The 19,782-nt window shown below is 42.5% G+C and overlaps 1 long non-coding RNA gene across 9 annotated transcripts in view; it reads left to right on the top strand.

Moving 5' to 3' along the window:
* The first annotated feature begins 612 nt into the window (after positions 1 to 612).
* LOC133165369 (uncharacterized) overlaps positions 613 to 19,782 on the top strand; it is a 32,742-nt gene continuing 13,572 nt past the window's right edge. For 7 of the 9 annotated variants that reach the window (XR_009717583.1, XR_009717584.1, XR_009717581.1 and 4 more), the window contains exons 1-2: positions 613 to 1,033; positions 3,362 to 3,454. This is a non-coding gene — a long non-coding RNA (uncharacterized LOC133165369). The remainder of the gene's footprint in view (positions 1,034 to 3,361; positions 3,455 to 19,782) is intronic. The other 2 variants (XR_009717578.1, XR_009717579.1) reach the window with 2 other exon arrangements.

The raw sequence follows: 19,782 nt of genomic DNA, 5'->3' as shown, positions 1-19,782 counted from the left end.
AGGAACAAATGGTGCAAAAAAGTGAGTATGGGTTGCTCCCAGGAATAAATTAGCGGGGCCGACATTCCAAATTTTAACAGCAGATGGTGCAAAATCCGAGTTAGGTATTAGTGAGTGAATTGGCAAAGCTGAAATTCCAAAAGATGGGGCCAAATCGTTGCCAGAAACCAAAATTGAACGTGGTCTGATCAATGGAACACACACGAGGGCACAAAGGTGGTTTTTATTTTCTTTTAATTGTATTTTATTTTACTTGCTTGGCTGAAATATATTCTGTAACCACTTAAAGCAATATTATCACAGAATTAGACTAAGCTGCCCACCCTTATGAGAATAGGGGTGTGTTAAAAAGGGTAGGAAGAGATGAGTTCTTGTTTTTTTTTTTAATTTTATTTTATTTTATTTAAATTGTATTTTATTTTAATTGCTTGGCTGGAATGTATTCTGTAACCGCTTAAAGCAATATTATCACAGAATTAGACTAAGCTGCCCACCCTTATGAGAATACGGGTGTGTTGAAAGAAAAGAAAAGAAATCAATTCAAAGGCTTTGATTTATTTTGATTTAATGGTTGACCAAGGTCTGACTTTGAAGTATTGGTTTTATAAAAGGGGAAGTAAAGAAAAGAGGAAGTACGGTGCTTGCCAGGGGGGTTTCCACAGAATTTCGGTGGAAAGAGTGAAACGGAAATGAGCTGCCCGGAAAAACCGCAGGGGATGAGCGTGGGAAGCTGGACAGTATAGAAGCCGTAGGCGTGGGAAACTGGACAGTATAGAAGCCGTGGGGGTGGGAAACTGGACAGTATAGAGGCCAGCGGAAAAGGGAAGGGCCAGAGAAGTCTATAAAAAGGTCACCTTGGACATCTACGGGGCTCTCTCCTGGACCGCGGTCATAACGAACAGAAGCCGGTAGGAGTTTCAAGACCTTTTTCCAAAGCCTTCGAGATTTTTGTGTAAGACGCAAGATTGCTGGCACGGATTAACTTGGATTTACTCAAAAGAATTGGACTGGACAACTTTGCTTGAGAAACTAGGTGAGAGGACCGACTCTTTCTGTATTTCCGGGCGGGGAGGGAGACCGTATCGGGTAGTTTCTAGATTGGATTTTTAGAGATAGAATCGAATTGATCACTCGACTTTATTTCCACCAAAAAATAACCCCCAATTGGCACCCACCTTTTCCTCTTTTCTGATTTAATTTTTGCAATCAAAATTACTCCAGGATTGAATGATTGTATTTGCAAGGGCATCAGTGAGTGGAATTGTTCAGTTTTTGGAGGATTGTGATTTGTAATTTTATTTCATGTTTCTTCAATAAAAGAGTTGTATATACTCATTTAATTCGTTGTGCGCTAATTTGTATAATTTATGCAGTCGATTGCTTGTCGATGGGTAGATAAGACGATTTATTAACGGGAGATTTTAGAATCGGAGATTAAGGCATTAGATTTATTTCCAAACTCTGTCTTTGCCATACTTCTGCTAATTTGATTTACTTCCGAAAAAAGAGAAGTAGGCTTGCGGCTTTATCAAAAGCGGAACGGGGCCAGACCAAAAGTATTTAATTCAATCGGGCCACGTCAAAGCTACTTTGAATGATTTTGAGGGATTAATTTGCCTTCAGAATTAATTACAGGATAATAGTAATTCGATTAATTCATCTTAACCCGTATTAAGTAAAATATTATTCTGTTGGAAACAATCGAAGTTGAGAAAGCACTTTTAGAGTAAGTGGGTATATAAATAATGTTAGAATTAGTAAATAATGTATTAAACTTATTCTTAAACACTGTCATTGTCCTACTTCTGCTATTCTGACTTACTCCCGGAAAAAGGGAAGTAGGCTTGCGGCTTTATCAAAAGCGGAACGGGGCCTGAGCCAAAGTATTTAATATACTCGGGCCGCGTCAAAGCCACTTTAGATGATTTTGAGGGATTAATTTGCCCTCAGAATTTATTACAGGATAATAATAATTCGATTAAATAACTTGAACCGATATTAAGTAAAATATTATTTTGTTGGAAACAATTGAGTGCGAGGGAGCGCTTTTACGGTTAAGTGTTTATATATATATCGTTGGAATTAGTGATTAATGTATTAAAGTTCTCTTTTCAATCCTATCATTGTCATACTTTAGTCAAGGTGACTTTCCACCGAAAAAAGGGAAGTAATCTCTTTACTTCCCCAAACCGCGGCCAGAGCGGGGCCATATTAAAAGTTACTTCGGCGAGAGCAGCGCTACGGGGCGCTATAGACTAACGAATCCCTGAGGCCTTAACAAGGGCATCTAAAAACATCCGTAACGAAATACCAGCATCAAACCATTGAAGGGAGCCATCAATACGGCGCGGTCATACCGGCGACTTGCCTCGAATTGAGTTACTCGGCTTGCGCGTCGGATGACTTAAACGGGATTGACGTCGTATAGAAGTTGGGTTGATTCCAAGAGAATTAATTTAACTCGGGTGGTCAGCGGCGGACGAGTCCCTTCGCCCCGGCTTATCGAACCCGTTACTGGGGAGCCGGAGGCACTTTATTGATAAGTGCACGTTTGACAAGTTATAGCGGTTTCCTTGAATAAGTGTTGATAACGAGTTGGCCCAATTATCAACATCTCAGTTTTATCTGGGTTAAGACAAAGGAAGTTGAGAGACATCCATTGCTTGATCTCCGCAAGGCACGCCTCAAGATTACAACAATCCCGTGGATCTGTCATCGATAACGGCATATATAATTGAGTGTCATCCGCATGGCATTGAAAACTAATATTATATTTACGTATTGTGTCGCCAAGCGGAATCATATAAATATTAAAAAGAATTGGTCCGAGAACCGATCCCTGTGGGACACCACACGTAACATTATAGAGCTCCGAGGACGCATTGCCATGGACCACTCGGTGCGTCCTGTTTGATAGATAGGAATGGAACCAGCCTAGTGCTGACCCTGAAATACCAACACAACTTTTAAGACGCCCTAATAAAATATCTAAGTCTACAGTGTCGAAGGCAGCACTAAGATCGAGTAGTAACAGTACAGACGAAGTGTTTGAATCCATAGCTATGAGGAGATCGTTAGTCACTTTAGCACAGTCCTCACAGGGAACAAATTTTCCCAAGGATGCCCTCATAGTTCTTGAGAGGACCTCTAATACGAGAAGATTTGTCAAAACTCTGTTATGAAATTAATAGTTTCATGTATTTGTTGTACATATACCTCATTTCTAGTTCTCTTATTGTGGTTGCGTAACCTTTCATCCAAACAAACTTAAAATGAAGAAAATCAAGTGCATTTAATCATTAGGGGAGAGTGGGGTAATTTGTGTCAAGGGGCAAGTACTAGTTCCACCCCTGTTTTCCAGAAAACCGTAGAAGATGTTGGTCATGTGACCACGTATTTTTGAAGGGGCATCTATTTCACTCATCCTGCAGAGAAGGGAGACACATGGCTTGAGGTAAGCACATTTAAATTCAAAAAAATATTTTTTTGCCCTCAAAAGTAGAATTTCTATGATTAAGGTTTTTTGATTGCTGTACAATTATAACCAACTTTGAAAACAGTTCACACGTTTTAGTGCTTTAGTAAGCTACAGCATGAGTCCATATGTCACGATCCGTCTCAATTCGTTTCCTTGTTTTAATGTTGCCATGGTTTCTGTTCGCGTCGCCCCTCGCCTCCTGTGTCTGCTCACAATCTATGTAATTGCCGTCACTTGCCTCTCGTTACCTGTCTTGTATTTAAGTCCTGTCTGCATGTCACTCCCCGTCGGATTGTTCTCGTCTCATGTCTTCTTGATTCTAGTCTCAGTCTGGTCTGTTCTAGTCTTGTCCCTAGTCGAGCCTCTAGTCGAGCCTCTAGTCGGGCCTCTAGTCGGGCCTCTAGTCAAGCCTCTAGTCGAGCCTCTAGTCTAGCCTCTAGTTTATCTTTTGAGTTCTTCAATAAACCCTGGTCCAAGCTGCATTTGGTTGCCCAGCTCCATTCACTTCATGACAGAACAATCCGACCAATTCAGCGACCAGCGCTTGGACCAACCGTTGCCGGCTCCCACAACTGCTGCATGGTCGCCACAGAGCTGGGCTCCAACGGCGCAAGACACACGGCCGCCCCCCGACCCAGTTCCAACGGCTCTGATGCTGTGTCTGCCACCAGTTCCGGCGGCGTGGATCCAGCGGCCGTCACCCAGTCGGCCTTCAGCGGCGCATGACGCACGGCCGCCCACTGACCCAGTCCCGACGGCGCGGATGCTGCGGGCGCCACTAGTTCTGGCGGCGTGGATCCAGCGGCCGTCACCCAGTCAGCCTTTGGCGGCGTGTGACGTGCGGCCGCCACCCAGACCCAGTTCTGACGGCGCAGATGCTGCGGCTGCCACCAGTTCCGGCGGCGCGGATCCAGCGGCCGTCACCCAGTCGGCTTTCAGCGGCGCAAGACACACGGCCGCCCCCCACACCCTGTTCCGACGGCGCGGATCTAGCCGTCACCCAGTCGGCTTTCAGCGGCGCAAGACACACGGCCGCCCCCCACACCCTGTTCCGACGGCGCGGATCCTGCGGCTGTCACCAGTTCCGGCGGCGCAGATCCAGCCGTCACCCAGTCGGCCTTTGGCGGCGTGTGACGTGCAGCCGCCACCCTATTGCCTCCCGCTCCTTTTTAGACAGTTTTGATTTTTTTCTTTTTTGGGACGTTGGGAGGCGGGCGTCCCTTGCGGGTTTACAATCATGATCTGTCTCCGTTCGTTTCCTCATTTTAATGTTGCCATGGTTTCTGTTCGCGTCGCCCATCCCCTCCTGTGTCTGCTCACAATCTATGTAATTGCTGTCACCTGCCACTTGTTACCTGTCTTGTATTTAAGTCCTGTCTGCGTGTCACTCCCTGTCGGATTGTTCTCGTTTCATGTCTTCTTGTTTCTAGTCTCCAGTTTGTTCTGGTCTAGTCTTGTCCCTAGTCGAGCCTCTATTGACTATCAACGCTTCATATCGTCGGGCCATTAGTAACAATAATATAAAATGATCTCGCGGGCCGGATATAATTGCATGCCGGGCCGGATGTGGCCCGTGGCCCTTGAGTTTGACACATATGCTCTAGTCTAACTTTTGAGTTTTTCAATCAACCCTGGTTCAAGCTGCATTTGGTCGCCCAGCTCCATTCACTTCATGACACCATACAGTTAGCATGATGCTTGCTCAAAACATCAGGGGGATGCATTTTTTTCAAAATGGTAGGTCTGGGGTAATTTGTGCCAAAGGGCCTGGGGTAAGTTGTGCCAACTTATTTTTTTATTTTACTATATATTACTTTATTGTATTTTATTGTTATTGTATATTGTAGTCTTACATTTGATCACTAAATGGCAGAAGATGGCCTGGAGAAGATGCACAGCAGAGGAAAGAAACAGGCTGAAAAGAAGAAAAGGAGTCGAAATAAGAAGGGGAGCCTAATAGGGTCAAAGCAAAACAAATCCCAAAAGAAAGTGCTCCCCAGTAGCTCAGAAGAGAATGACGTTCTGTCTGCTGGTGACTTTTGTGATTGTGAAGTTTGTCTTTTATATAGCATTATCATTTGTGAGATTAAAATGATCTGTTTTACTTCAATTATCAATGGCACAATTTACCCCAGCGTATTTTCTCTAATGACACAACTTATCCCATACCTGGGGCAAGTTGTGCCACAAAACCACTTTTTTTTCCTAAAGCTGTATTTCTCAAACAGTTTAATTAAGATCCAAAGTAATTGTTCCCAGGGATGCACAACATCTTAAACAGGCATTACTGTTACCCCCTTGCTTTAAGGGAACTTTAAGTAAAAATCGGCACTACTTACACCACTCTCCCCTAAATGCTGTTATAAGAACAATTTGTTGTTAAAAGAACAATTTTCATAGTCCTCTTGCAGCCAGCCATTGTCCTTTATGGAATTAAGATGTTTTCTTTATATCTGAAGCATGAACATTTTAAAAATGTTTACCAACTAGTCTCGCAGTATTGTGCAATTGCATGACATGTGTGCTCATGCAAAATAGATTGAATGCAGTTCCTGTGTAACATATGAATTTAATCAGTAGGGGTGTAAATCGCGGGTTTTGTCACGATACGATATAATATCGATATAAAGAACTACGATACGATATTTGCCGATATCTTAAAGCCTGCTGCGATTCATTCACGATATATCGCGATATAGTGCTCTACGATCGATATATTTTTTTTTTTAGTAAAAAATATATAACAATATCCTGATTTATAACAATTCATACGCAAAATCAACAAGGTACTGCAAACTCTTTATTTAGGAAATTACAAGAGTATTGTAGTATACAAATTGCTTACTTTAACACTGAACTTTGATGTCGTGTTTTTTCTTTAAATGTGCGGCGAGATTTGTGCTCCCTGAATATTTGATCACCGCGTGGCAGGATTTACAAACTGCACGTGTCTTGTCCGTTGAGCCATCTTTTCTTTGGAATCCATAGTGCTTCCAAACGAATGACTTGAAGCCTAAAGGGGAGCAAATTTCCTCGTCTTTTTGGACACTAGCCATAGCACCAGCCCAGGAGCCGCGGACTAGTTGTCCCCTCCCCTTTCACGCGCGTGCTCTGCTCACAACACAACAACGCCGGAAAGAGGAAGCAAGCAACAATGAACTGGATTTCAAAATAAAGTCGTGTCTAATGTCCGAGGTCAAACACGGCGATATAAATCGATGTTTACCTTTAGCATCGATACCAATAAATCGTAGAGCATTATATCGATTAATCGATGTGTATCGATGTATCGTTACACCCCTATTAATCAGCTCTTGTTTCAATTAATGAAAGCATGCTCTCTTGCCTTGGATTCATGATTTCATGACGTGGCCTCTAACCATTGGTGCATCTGGTGGGATAAAACAGAAGGTGCGGAAAGCAGTCCTGCCTTAATGAGCATTTGAAACTAGTTTTTATATTCACAGTGCAACCTACCGTATTTTCCGCCCTATAAGGCGCACCTAAAAACCTAGATTTTTCTCAAAATCCAACAGTGCGCCTTATAGCCCGGTGCGCCTTATATATGGACCAAATTCCTAAATTTAAACTGGCCCAAAGCATTGTGTCATGAAATCAATCATAAGTGGCCCGCTGAAGACTATGAATCATGACTCAAAAAGACTATGGATCATTATTTTATGATTATGTAGTAATTTGTTTCCGTCTGAAGTTGAAATAAAAAAGATAAAATGGAGAATGATTTGATTTGGATTAAAAATCTGACATGATGCATTAATGGTGCGCCTTATAGTCCGGTGCGCCTTATATAAGGATAAAGTTTTAAAATGGGCCATTCATTGAAGGTGCGCCTTATAGTCCGGTGCGCCTTATAGGCCGGAAAATACGGTACTCCAGGATGAAAATGCCTGCCTCATAAAGCTGTAGAAACGCGACTGGCGAAGCGACTTAATTAAAAGTACAATCTTTTCACCAGGCAGTTTCTCTGGAACTTAGTCAGAGGTTAGGAAGTGTTGGAATTATAATGTAAAAAAACGGAAAGGGCCTGAAGAAGCATGAAGACATGAAAATGGGTTTGTGTCGGTCAACAGCAATCAGTACGCGCATATCAACAAATGGACCCAATGGGCCACTGTTGGAGTTTGTCCACAATTTAGGGAGCACGCTATCTGCGCCTCACAGCAAAAGCCATTGCCAATCACCTGTTATCCAATTTACTCACTGCGTGCTCGTTTGATTTCTTCAGATTTAGGAAAATGCTAAGACACTGAAGCAGAAATTAGACTTACACAGGTTGGTTGAGTTCAATCACAATTCTTGTTAAGAAAGCTCTGTTTTCAGGAAAGTACAATACAGCGCTGGGCCTTTCATGCGACCATGCTCAAGAGCAGAAAGTCTCCATTCAGAAAAGGCAACGTTCAAGGTTCTTTGGTCAGCTTATATTCAGTTGCATATGCCGGTGTGGGTGAGTTTGATGGGTGATGAGTCTTTGGGGTGGGGCAAGTTTCCAGGAGATTTTGATTTCATGGGAGTGGGTGCTGGTTCGGTGAGAACTGGTTCTGTGGGGGTGGGTGCTGATTATGGGCGATTCGGTGTGTATATGGAGGCTGTTGTCTTCCATCCCGTCTTTCGGCCTTGGCGATCATCTTTGGCCGGGTTCTTGGCTGGCTCCCTCTGGCACCTGCTGGTTTTTATCTCCAAGTGACCTTCCTGTAAACATTCACCTCCATTCATGCACATACACTGTCGCACCTCATCCATTCATCATTCTTTCAATTTTGTAATTTTGTACGGAATTATGTGAGCTTTTGGCTGTGACATTATCAATTTATGTTCCCTGACTATGCAAAGTTTGTACTCACCACTTACCATGTTTTTGTTTGTTTGTTCTTTTGATACTCCATGTACTTGCTTACATTTAATCTTCATATATTATATCAGATCACAAAGTTATAAAAACCTTTATCATTACCACCTATCAAAAATGTCTAGTTATGTCTTCTTTACTGATTTGGTGTGTAGGTATAATTATATGCTTAAAATATTTATTTTACTGCTTTAATATGTAGATATACCGTATTTTGCGCCCTATTAGGCGCACCGGGTTATAAGGCGCACCTTCAATCAACGGCCCATTTTAAAACTTTGTCCATATATAAGGCGCACCGGACTATAAGGCGCATAAAATAGAAGCTTTACTGCAACAAACTGAGGTTGACTAGGGTTGCGGTATGCACCCACTAGCCAATAACCAACGAGCCCTCTGTAAACAATCGCGTTTCTCAAACGATCTCCTATAAAATGATTGGAACTGACTAAAGTTCGATCTAACGCATTGGTACTACTTACCTATGTTTCCCTTCCATATCGATCCGTAGATTTACTCGAAACATTAACAGAGCAGCCTATTTTGACATGAAATAGCCTCGCGCGTAGAGCAGCTATCGTTATAGCCTTAGCCATCCGCAATTTTCTATGAGCCTCAGCTCGCAATCTTCCATGAGCCTCAGCAAAGTGTAAACAATCTCGTTTCTCAAACGATCTCCTATAAAATGATCAGAACTGACTAAAGTTCGATCTAACGCATTGGTACTACTTACCTATGTTTCCCTTCCATATCGATCCGTAGATTTACTCGAAACATTAACAGAGCAGCCTATTTTGACATGAAATAGCCTCGCGCGTATAGCAGCTATTGTTATAGCATTAGCCATCCGCAATTTTCCATGAGCCTCAGCTCGCAATCTCCCATGAGCCTCAGCAAAGTGTAAACAATCGCGTTTCTCAAACGATCACCTATAAAATGATCAGAACTGACTACAGTTCGATCTAACGCATTGGTACTACTTACCTATGTTTCCCTTCCATATCGATCCGTAGATTTACTCGAAACATTAACGGAGCAGCCTATTTTGAAATGAAATAGCCTCGCGGGTACAACAGCTATTCGGTGACGCCCCCTGACTACAGTTACCGTAATGTTGGGAAGCGATGCGACCTTGTAATTTACTAGTCGTACTAAAACGTACTAAAACATTTTGGCAGAGCACTGTGTACAACCAGTATGGGTCAACAAATTCATCAATTGATCCATATATAAGGCGCACCGGACTATAAGGCGCACTGTCAACTTTTGATAAAAATTTAGGTTTTTAGGTGCGCCTTATAGGGCGGATAATACAGTACTTGTCTGCTCATGTACTTTATTCAATGAGGTTGGAGCATATCTGTTTTTGTAGCAAGGCAGGACTTTTTGTATTTCGACCCCATTCCTTCACCACGTATCGCAGAAGCAATCATGTCTTAATGGGCTTGCAATTGGACTCAATCACAAAGCTACATAAAAATCCAGATTGCCAATATGCTTTTAGCAATTCTGATGGGGAAATTGTGGGACTAATTGTATCATTTTATGCTGGCAAAATATGCTTTTAAAATCAAATAGCACCAAATTAGCCTATGAAAAAGTTTGGAAGTTGAAAATATTCAAATGAATCTGAATACATACACTTCTGTTTTTAGATGAGCATGATAAATAATATACAGTTATTGATTAGCATAATTGATGCGTTCGCAGTGTGGTGCTCACTCTAACTTATTTTGCAAGAACCACACTGGAGTCAAGCAAGTCATTTTAGACACCTGCAGGCGGAGAGTTCACTCGTCGCTGTGCTTACAGCGATGGTCGAATGAAGACTGACTCAGGCCTCGTCAGTAGGGATGGGCGGATCGATACCAAAATATCGATATATCGATCCTGGCTGCTCATTTTTGAGTATCGATCTCCCTAGCTAAAATATCGATACTTACAATTATTTAATTATATTTTTCCTCATTTTTTTTCTGCTCCAATTTGACGACTTGCACTCATGCTAGCACTACTTTTCCTTCCGCCTGCTGCACCGGCGTGTCCTGCTCTGCTCTGCTCCCGCCCCTTTTTCTCACAAGCCAAGCCCTCCTCCTCCGCCCCCCGTTCCAATCCAAACAAACACAAACAAGCATGGCCACGGCGGCGGCCCAGTCCGAACGCAAGAGAAGTCTGGTTTGGGGATATTATATTTTACTTAATAACAACGAGGCAAAATGTGAAATATGTCACAAAACAATTAAATATTGTGGCAACACCACAAACTTGACAAAACATTTAAGCAAAATTCACCCCACGGTTCATGAAGAGCTGCAGTTGAAACGTGCCGCAGACACTAAGGCAGCGACGGAAAACCCTGCAGCCACACCGAGGCTAAGGTACCAAAGTACCTTAGAAGCAGCGTTTCAGAAAGGCAAGACATATCCAGGTATCAGGTGCTAACCAAAAATCGTAAGCATTTGTGGTTGATGTGCTATTTGAAGCAATAATTACTACGCTTTAGTCAGTCATTTATAAATAAAGTTATCCCCTTTTCAATTTGTGGTCGAACGCCATACGTTTTATTTGTAACTCCACTTCCTATAAACAACACTAAAGTATTACAATATTAAATGTAAGTATCCAGTGGCTTTACAAATTGATAGTTTTGCTGCTCATGACGATTAAGCCCTGCATCTCTGTTGGTACCATGTCTCTTTTTAGATCATACTAAAAGACAAAACTTTTTCCCAACAACAGAGAGAGAGAGAGAGAGAGAGAGAAAAGTAAAGAATAGCTCCTTTTTATTAAAGTTATACTATTAATATGCATCTTCCACTAATGCACTAATGTCTAAAAAGGTTAATAATTCATGTACATGACGTAATACTTTTTTCTACAAAATTCAATAGATGACTCTCCAAGAGCAAGAATGCCACTGCATTTAAATTGGTTTTTTTGGCGGGAAATTACACTTCCGGTATCGATATCGGATCGAATATCGGGTATTTTGGGTAGGAAATACTTGGTATCGGATCGATTCCAAAATCATTGGTATCGCCCATCCCTACTCGTCAGGTGCTTATTTATTGAGAGAAACAGAGTGGGGTTGAAAGTGGGGGTGTTGGAACACACAGGATAAGGTGAAGACGGTCCCCTGCTGATCAAAGCATAGCAGGGGACCTTTTACGACGTTCTGTAAACAAAGCAACTTTGATTGCTTCCTCTGCAGCTAGTCAATAAGTTGAAAAGGTCTTAGCACTTTGGTAAACTAATTTTGTTTAGACAGGACAAACTAGTTAAATTATTACAGGTTATATTCCAACATAATCATGCGATGAAGATATTCTGCAAACCCTAACATATCCCTCCTGTTTTATCATATGATTATGTCAACCTCGATCAATCAAACATAAGTAAGAAAATACAATGAAAGCAATAACTTCCAGTGAAGATGAGGTTTTTCCTCAATACTCCAGTCCAAATTGTGTGTGTAATTTTAAAAACCTGCGGCCAGATTAAATGCAGGAAAAGAGTTACACGGCCCCTCTGCCTTAGGCGACCAGAATGTTATCAATCAAGATAAAAATTGCTCGCGATTGTTCAGCCGTTGGGGGCTTGGCACGCTCACTGGTGGAGGGTGAGCACGATTCTCACCCCCTTCGCAGATCTGCTCCGTCCGGGGAGAACTTGGGAATGTCTGCTGCGTGGTCGTTGTCTTCAGTGGCTCAGGGTGGACTACCTGGCCACCAAGGGGGAAGAGGATTATTCTGCCTCTGTATGAACTGGGGCGGGGACTGTCGATGGCTGGTCTGGTTCCTTGCAGGAACCCTTCACTGGGGCGCACTGGGACAGATGATACCACGATCCTCCTTTGCCGGCCAGCCGGACGGCATGTGAGATGCGCTCCACCAATTTATAGGGTCCAGTCGACGCAGGCTCCGTCCCCCTCCTTCTTGGGACCTTCAGCCAGAACGTTGGGGTGATCTGGACCTGGATCCGCCACCGAAAGGACAGCAGCACGTCCGGAAAACAGCAAAAAACAGCACCTTTTCTGCAACCTTTGCATTAGTCATTTGAGATGTTTCTTCTGCTCCTCTCATCACTGTTTTGGTTGCCCTGGTTACAGAGGCGTTGCTACACCAAAGTGAGGGAAGATTGTGTCTGTAGCAACGTTGATTAGCTAAGGAATGTAGTGTGGTGTGAACTAGCCCTTCATTGTCGGCCCGTGACCCCCGCAGAGTTTGTCCATCTGTTCTTCTCCAGTTGTTGGCCGAGTCGTCCGCGAGTGAGATCAGATAACTTCAATTGCCGCTTTCCTGTGGAACAATGCAACTAGACCTTTGCTAGACTTTATCTACTTAGTAAATTAACACTCAATAACAATAAGTAACTTGTCCTAAACACTAAAACAAATGTTATGTAAATGTAAGGTAACTGGTATGCAGTTCCTTAAACAAACATTGAGTAAATATAGGATAACTTGTACGCAACTACTTCAAACTGTGTTTAACACTTAAGAAAAACAGTTCTGATCAACAACCATCTATGAACCAAACCTACAGTTAACTAAAAGGAATGAAGTTTCTTTCAACCAAGTAAGAACATTATGCCTATGCAAATAAGCTCTGCTCATTGTTAGTGAAGACCTCTTACAGGAACAAAAACACACAGCTAACATAAGGACAGGAAGGATACATATGGCTAACAGGGATCAAAAGACATCCCTATCACTAAAGAGGAAGAACGTAGATAAAAGGAAAGCCATAAACTCGTAAAGACAAGGCCTACAGGTCTGGCAGGCCAAGGCTTCACTTAAATTATTCCAACATTTCCCTCCTGCTTATCACACATTTGCTAAATTTTTACATTACCAAAAACAACCACTTCTCTTGATTTTCAGTTGTCGGATCACAAGTATGCGCACAAATATTTCCACCAAAGAGGATAAATGTTGCGACATCATTATTCGGAAACACACAGATCTGGGAAAAAGTCTGCAAACTCAAGTGCAAAAATTGCCTCATCATCATCGTTATCATCAACATGCTGCCGTTCAGACATTAGGCATACCCGGGCCATCTCGTCGTCCATGGACGAGATTGCTGTAGTGATAAGACGATTAAACAGAGCACGGAGACATGGAATACAACAACATCCACACAAGGTGAGTATAGCAGTAATTGAGGACACAAGGGCTTTATACTTCCCAAAAGCAGTCATCCACTTGTTGTGCTCTTTCATCCTCGTGTTGAGGGATTGCAAGCTTGCAATCACCTTCGTCAGGCTCCCATCAGGGGCGGTGTCATTCTGGATGAAGGTGCAGCATTGTTCCCTGAACATTGCGCAGACCCTTCCTTTCCCAGACAACAACATAAGAAGAGCATTGCGGTTCTGGATTGACATTAGGGAAGGCGTGGCTAGCTGTTCGTGCACTGCCTCAAGTCCCGCTTGTGTCCGTTTGCCCAATTTCTGCATGTTGCAATGGATGTAATTTATCCTGTCAACGTTCTTGTTCATCGTCCACCAGCAGCAAATGAAGGACTCCCATCCCGCTTCAATTTGGTCAATTAATTCTTATTAATCAGGAACTCCTCTGGGGACTCTAATTGCATCAATTTCAGTCAGATCATCGCCGCCTCTCAAATTTAAAGACATTATGTTTTTTTTTCCAGCTTTTTCCCAGATCTTGGCATGTCGATACATATATAATTTTGGTTGACTACAGTCTCTAAAAGCAATGGTTTCTTTTCTTTTTCTTCCATTCAACGGATATTATATAGAACACTCTGTCGCACATTTCACAATCAGTAAACAAACTATCCACATTCATTTTCGAGATATTGATTCCATTCTTTAACATCTACAGCAGTTGTTGACAAACTATTATTTCTTTACATAACGTTTTTGCCACTGTTAAGGCATTCAGTGTTTATTTTGAAGCCAATTCAATCCATTTTTAGAATGCATCTATTATGACCAGGCATTATAACCCTGTGGATTGTGTTAAGCACATGTTAAACAAGCTCTAAATTTTTTTTTTTATAAACGTTTTGAATATGAATCAAATTCATATGTTGTATAAAGCTGACTGAACTGCCCTTCCATCCCCCCTGTTGAGCCAGGTGTCAACGGCACGTGACAACACCATGGCTCAATACAGCTGCCCATTTGTATCGTTTCCCTTCCTTTCTCAACGTAACAACCCAATCCACCAATCGAATAAAAAAAAATAAAAATAAATAAACAAAATAACTGCTGGCAAAATAATACAATAGTTAACTGTTGTAGTTTCATAACTTTAACAAACTCAATCGCTCTCTTATTCTCAAATTTTAAATTTAGCTTTGAAATGTTGGTATTTCATAATTGTACATCATCTAATTCCAGAAAGCAAATTTTGTCTAACCAAGGCTAGGCATTAAAGGAGCGTGGACCAGTTTCTGCCCATAAACAAATTGCTCGCTTTTCTATTTTTCCTTCCTATCTTAACAAAATCGGTTTTGTTTTGCGGTGCAAATCAGATAGACTACAGATAAATAAATTCTTTAGTGCACCTATATTAACGAATTTCATCCTTTTAACACATAACACAACACACAGACAACACAAAAACAGCAGAGACACAGCTCACAAACAATACCAACAAACAACGCTGCGCAAACGCCATCCCCTTTTTTGACGTTTTGGTAGTACTTTTATCCTTCGTGCAACTATTGTCACACCTTCCCTAAGCATCACCCTGCTTCAATATCACTTGCCACCACGGACTCAGCACACCCCTGGAGTGGGTACGACCCCACTCCGCGCGCAGCCACAGCAAGGGAAGCAAGAGGGGGGGGGGCCCGGCATTTTCATACTGATTTATCCCAGCCTGGCCAGTACTGGGAGAAACCATAGCCGTCGTCCCCCATCACCCGCCAACCCAGCAAACAGCTACCCCCAGAGTCCAGAGCCCCACATCTACATCAGTCTCCCCCACAATCAAATTAAAATATCAATCACCACAGGAGCCGGCTCCTACACCCTTTTCACACCACAATACCACACTCCCCCCTCCACAGTCCAGTCTAAGTGGAGACAATGGAAGGCAGGAAGGCACAGGTGAGACACCGTAGGAGCAAGCTCCAGCAGTCCTCCCACTAACCAATTACAACAAACAACAAAAGCACAAATCACTTATGTCTGTTTGGGAGGATCACAACAGCCAAACGTTACAAATGACAAACCACAAGACGCAGGTCTCGGAACCACATTGACGACCGCCAAACGCAAATGCCGGGTCAAGGACTGTTCTTCGTCTGTTCTTTGCAACTCTTGTCAAAAGCAACCTTTATTTTTCTTTTGTTTGTATTTGGGGGTTGTTGTTTTTTTCCCTTCTTTCCTTTCCAGCATCTAACTTACTCAAAGTCGCTCAACTCATTTTCCATAGTATTCTCCAACAACTTCAACCATTCAACCTGTATTTTCCCTTCAGTCGGGCATTCAGTCATCAATGCTCATTTGCATCTCACACACAGTCTCCAAAAAGGAGTCTTTCTATCACATTGGTCCCAATTCATCCAAGCACTCCACACAACATTCACATACCATTTTCAACTCAAGGTTCCTGATAGAACAATCCACCAATCCCAAAAAAAAATCAACACAAAAAAAAACTACTTGCAAATTAATCAGGATTTTCTCTTTGTTTTCATATTCAGAGAACTCAATCTCTCAGATTTAGCTTACATATAGAAGTCTGTATAATCTTACAACACAACCAATCAATAATTTCCATTAAATGTAGCATACAATGTCTCTGTACTAGCGGTCAAAAAGGGGGGGGGGGGGAAGCTTGACATGTTGAAAATTCGGCTTTTCCTCTGCCTCTTCCTCCACCCTTTGATTGGTATTGTTTTACACGACGACACACTCTCGCCAAGTGGCCCCGTTTCCCACAGTTCCAACAGTCCAAATTTGAGCTGGAGTTTGAATTGAATGGCGGCCTGCGTCCTTGTTGGTCTCTAACTCTTCCTCTGCCCTTTTGGGAACTTCGGAAGAAGACCGTTGTATCTTCATCTAGATCATTACCATCATCTAGATGAACTACATCAGAACATTTGCCTTTCTCAATCGTCACAACGCAAGCAGTGCCTGTTTCCACCAAGTGTTTCCCCACCCAGTTGCCTAAGTCGGGGGGTGAAACAGTGAAGAGCGCATTTCTAAGATGTTGCAGATAAGCACTCTCAGCTGCATCATCGAATGGGGTGCCACTGTGCATCCAGAATTCTTTTCCAAATCTTAATTGAATGGTGGTCTCATCACTTTTTCTTTCCATTTTTTGTCTCTTGAATTTGTTCTCTTCTCTCTTGCGAAGCTTTCAACCACATTCTAGCACAATTCAACTCTCTCTCTTTCTTTTTCTTTTTCTGTCCCCTTGTCATCCTATCTACACTCTCCTCCAAAACATCAACCACTATCTTCCACACTTCAACTTTCAACTTCCCTTCTACTCCATACTTTTTCTTCCACTTCGGCATGTATTGCATACAATTAAGACATTTACTCCCCATGAACTTCTCATCCTCTTCAAGAGCTAGAGATCTACGGTTCCTATTTCCCATTTTAATTTGGTATTTTAGGTTTATACAATTTATACAATTTTTTACATTCTGTCTTTCTTTTCTTTGAGGATCCTCAATGCAGGTTTAAATTGACCTTTCACCAAATTCTCTCTGCAGTCAATTTATCCTACCAGTCGCACTCTCTCAACCACACAAACACCAACGCTTTTTATATTTAGGCCTATCCAAGATGGGTGTAAAACCCTCCAACACAGCTTGGAAGAACGGACAAAAAAAAGAATCTACGCCCTCCTTCAATTAAGAAAAAGAAGCTCTGTTTTTTCTTAGCCCGTTCCTTCCACTGGGACTTGAACCCAAGCTGTTCTTTGGCCGGAAAAACGTACAAAGAAAAATCTACACTCTTCTTTGACTAACAAAAAAGAAGCTCCGTGTTTCTTAGCACGTTCCTTCCCCTGGGACTCTAACCCAAGCCAGAAAACCTTCCAACACAGCTTGGAAGAACGGACAAAAAAAAGAATCTACGCCCTCCTTCAATTAAGAAAAAGAAGCTCTGTTTTTTCTTCCACTGGGACTTGAACCCAAGCTGTCTCCCGTGCACCCTTTACGCGTTTCACAACCACACAATTTTTTAACTTACCTGACCCCTGGTCCGTTGCATTGCGGGAACCCGTCAATCCACCTCTGGCAGACGAAGGCAGACCTAAGATGCTGGCCCAGCGAAGAAATTCTCTTCCCAGGACTTTCTTTTCCAGGTCCCCCTAAAGGACGCTGGCTTGTCGACAATGCAGCACGTCCTCCTCAGTCAGCCAGATGGCGGGTATGAGGGTCCCGGGTTTCGGCACCAAAATGTTAGGGTGGTGCTCACTCTAACTTATTTTGCAAGAACCACACTGGAGTCAAGCAAGTCATTTTAGACACCTGCAGGCGGAGAGTTCACTCGTCGCTGTGCTTACAGCGATGGTCGAATGAAGTCTGACTCAGGCCTCGTCAGGTGCTTATTTATTGAGAGAAACAGAGTGGGGTTGAAAGTGGGGGTGTTGGAACACACAGGATAAGGTGAAGACGGTCCCCTGCTGATCAAAGCATAGCAGGGGACCTTTTACGACGTTCTGTAAACAAAGCAACTTTGATTGCTTCCTCTGCAGCTAGTCAATAAGTTGAAAAGATCTTAGCACTTTGGTAAACTAATTTTGTCTAGACAGGACAAACTAGTTAAATTATTACAGGTTATATTCCAACATAATCATACGATGAAGATATTCTGCAAACCCTAACAGCAGTGTTCCACAAAGTTGTCTCGGCGAGCAAAGCGATTTTTTTTTTTTTTTGTAGACGCACTTAAGTCTTACCAATGCATTGGGTTTTAATGAATGCAAGCACACCAATAAACAATGGCCATTCAAAAACAAAAAACAGCGTTAATCAAACCATACCCCAATCGAGCCTTGTCCAGCATTGATGAGTCCCTCCCGGTGTGATGACGCTGCCTCTGTGGCTTATGCCGCTCCAGTCTTCAACAACCCAAACATTTGCCCTCCTCATATCCGGAATTTCCAAACGCACAATAATCCAAAATGAATCAAAATTAAGCAGTTTTCTAGCTAATGACTAAACCGTGTATAGTCAATTTCTGTGTCTGATAAACGGAGTGATAAAACGCGTGCCTTTGAACTTGACAGTACGAAAATAATCAGACAGAGAGTTTGAAAACACTGGTAAGTAGTTTCAAAGCATTTGAAAACTGTTGAGCTCCTGTCAACACCTGCCATGTTCAAGTTCACCATGGGTTTTCTATGCTTCCCACTCCCAGTACAATGCATGACAATGCGTGAGTCTCCCTTTAGTGGAATGGAGTTGAATTTCATAAACGAAAACAATCAATTTGGATGACAATTCACCGCTAAGAATTACAATGGCACTCAGCATTGGCTCTTCATCCTCCGTGAAATGGGAGGGATCTTACACCCTAACAAAAATACATATACACAGCTCCATGCCGTTTCTTCACCAGTATGGGAAAATCCCTGTCAGCCATAGACGTCTATTAGACGTCTGGTTTCGTAGAGACCTAATTTAGACGTCTAAAATTGGTCACGGTAAAGACCTAAAATAGACGTCTAAAATAAAAACATTAAATATGATCATATTTCGAAATTGTAATGTCTGAACCAGCTGTAAGTTGTATAAATAATGTACAGAAGTTGTTTGGATTAGTGTTTAACAAGTATATTGATCCGTATGTTAGGGTTTGCAGAATATCTTCATCGTATGATTATGTTGGAATGTAACCTGTAATAATTTAACTAGTTTGTCCTGTCTAGACAAAATTAGTTTACCAAAGTGCTAAGATCCTTTCAAATGATTGACTAGACGCAGAGGAAGCAATCAAAGTTGCTTTGTTTACAGAAAGTCGTAAAAGGCCCCCTGCTATGCTTTGATCAGCAGGGGACCGTCTTCACCTTATCCTGTGTGTTCCCACACCCCCACTTTCAACCCCACTCTGTTTCTCTCAATAAATAAGCACCTGACGAGGCCTGAGTCAGACTTCATTCGACCATCGCTGTAAGCACAGCGACGAGTGAACTCTCCGCCTGCAGGTGTCTAAAATGACTAACTTGACTCCAGTGTGGTTCTTGCAAAATAAGTTAGAGTGAGCACCACCCTAACATTTTGGTGCCGAAACCCGGGACCCTCATACCCGCCATCTGGCTGACGGACGAGGACGTGCTGCATTGTCGACAAGCCAGCGTCCTTTAGGGAGACCTGGTAAAGAAAGACCTGGGAAGGAAATTCTTCGCTGGGCCAGCATCTTAGGTCTGCCTTCGTCTGTCAGAGGTGGATTGACGGGGACCCGGCAGTACAGTGGACCAAGGAGACAAGTAAGTCATAGA

Source organism: Syngnathus typhle, linkage group LG13 (assembly GCF_033458585.1).
Source record: "Syngnathus typhle isolate RoL2023-S1 ecotype Sweden linkage group LG13, RoL_Styp_1.0, whole genome shotgun sequence".
Taxonomy (NCBI): Eukaryota; Metazoa; Chordata; class Actinopteri; order Syngnathiformes; family Syngnathidae; genus Syngnathus; species Syngnathus typhle.
This window is presented reverse-complemented; position numbering and strand designations above follow the sequence as displayed.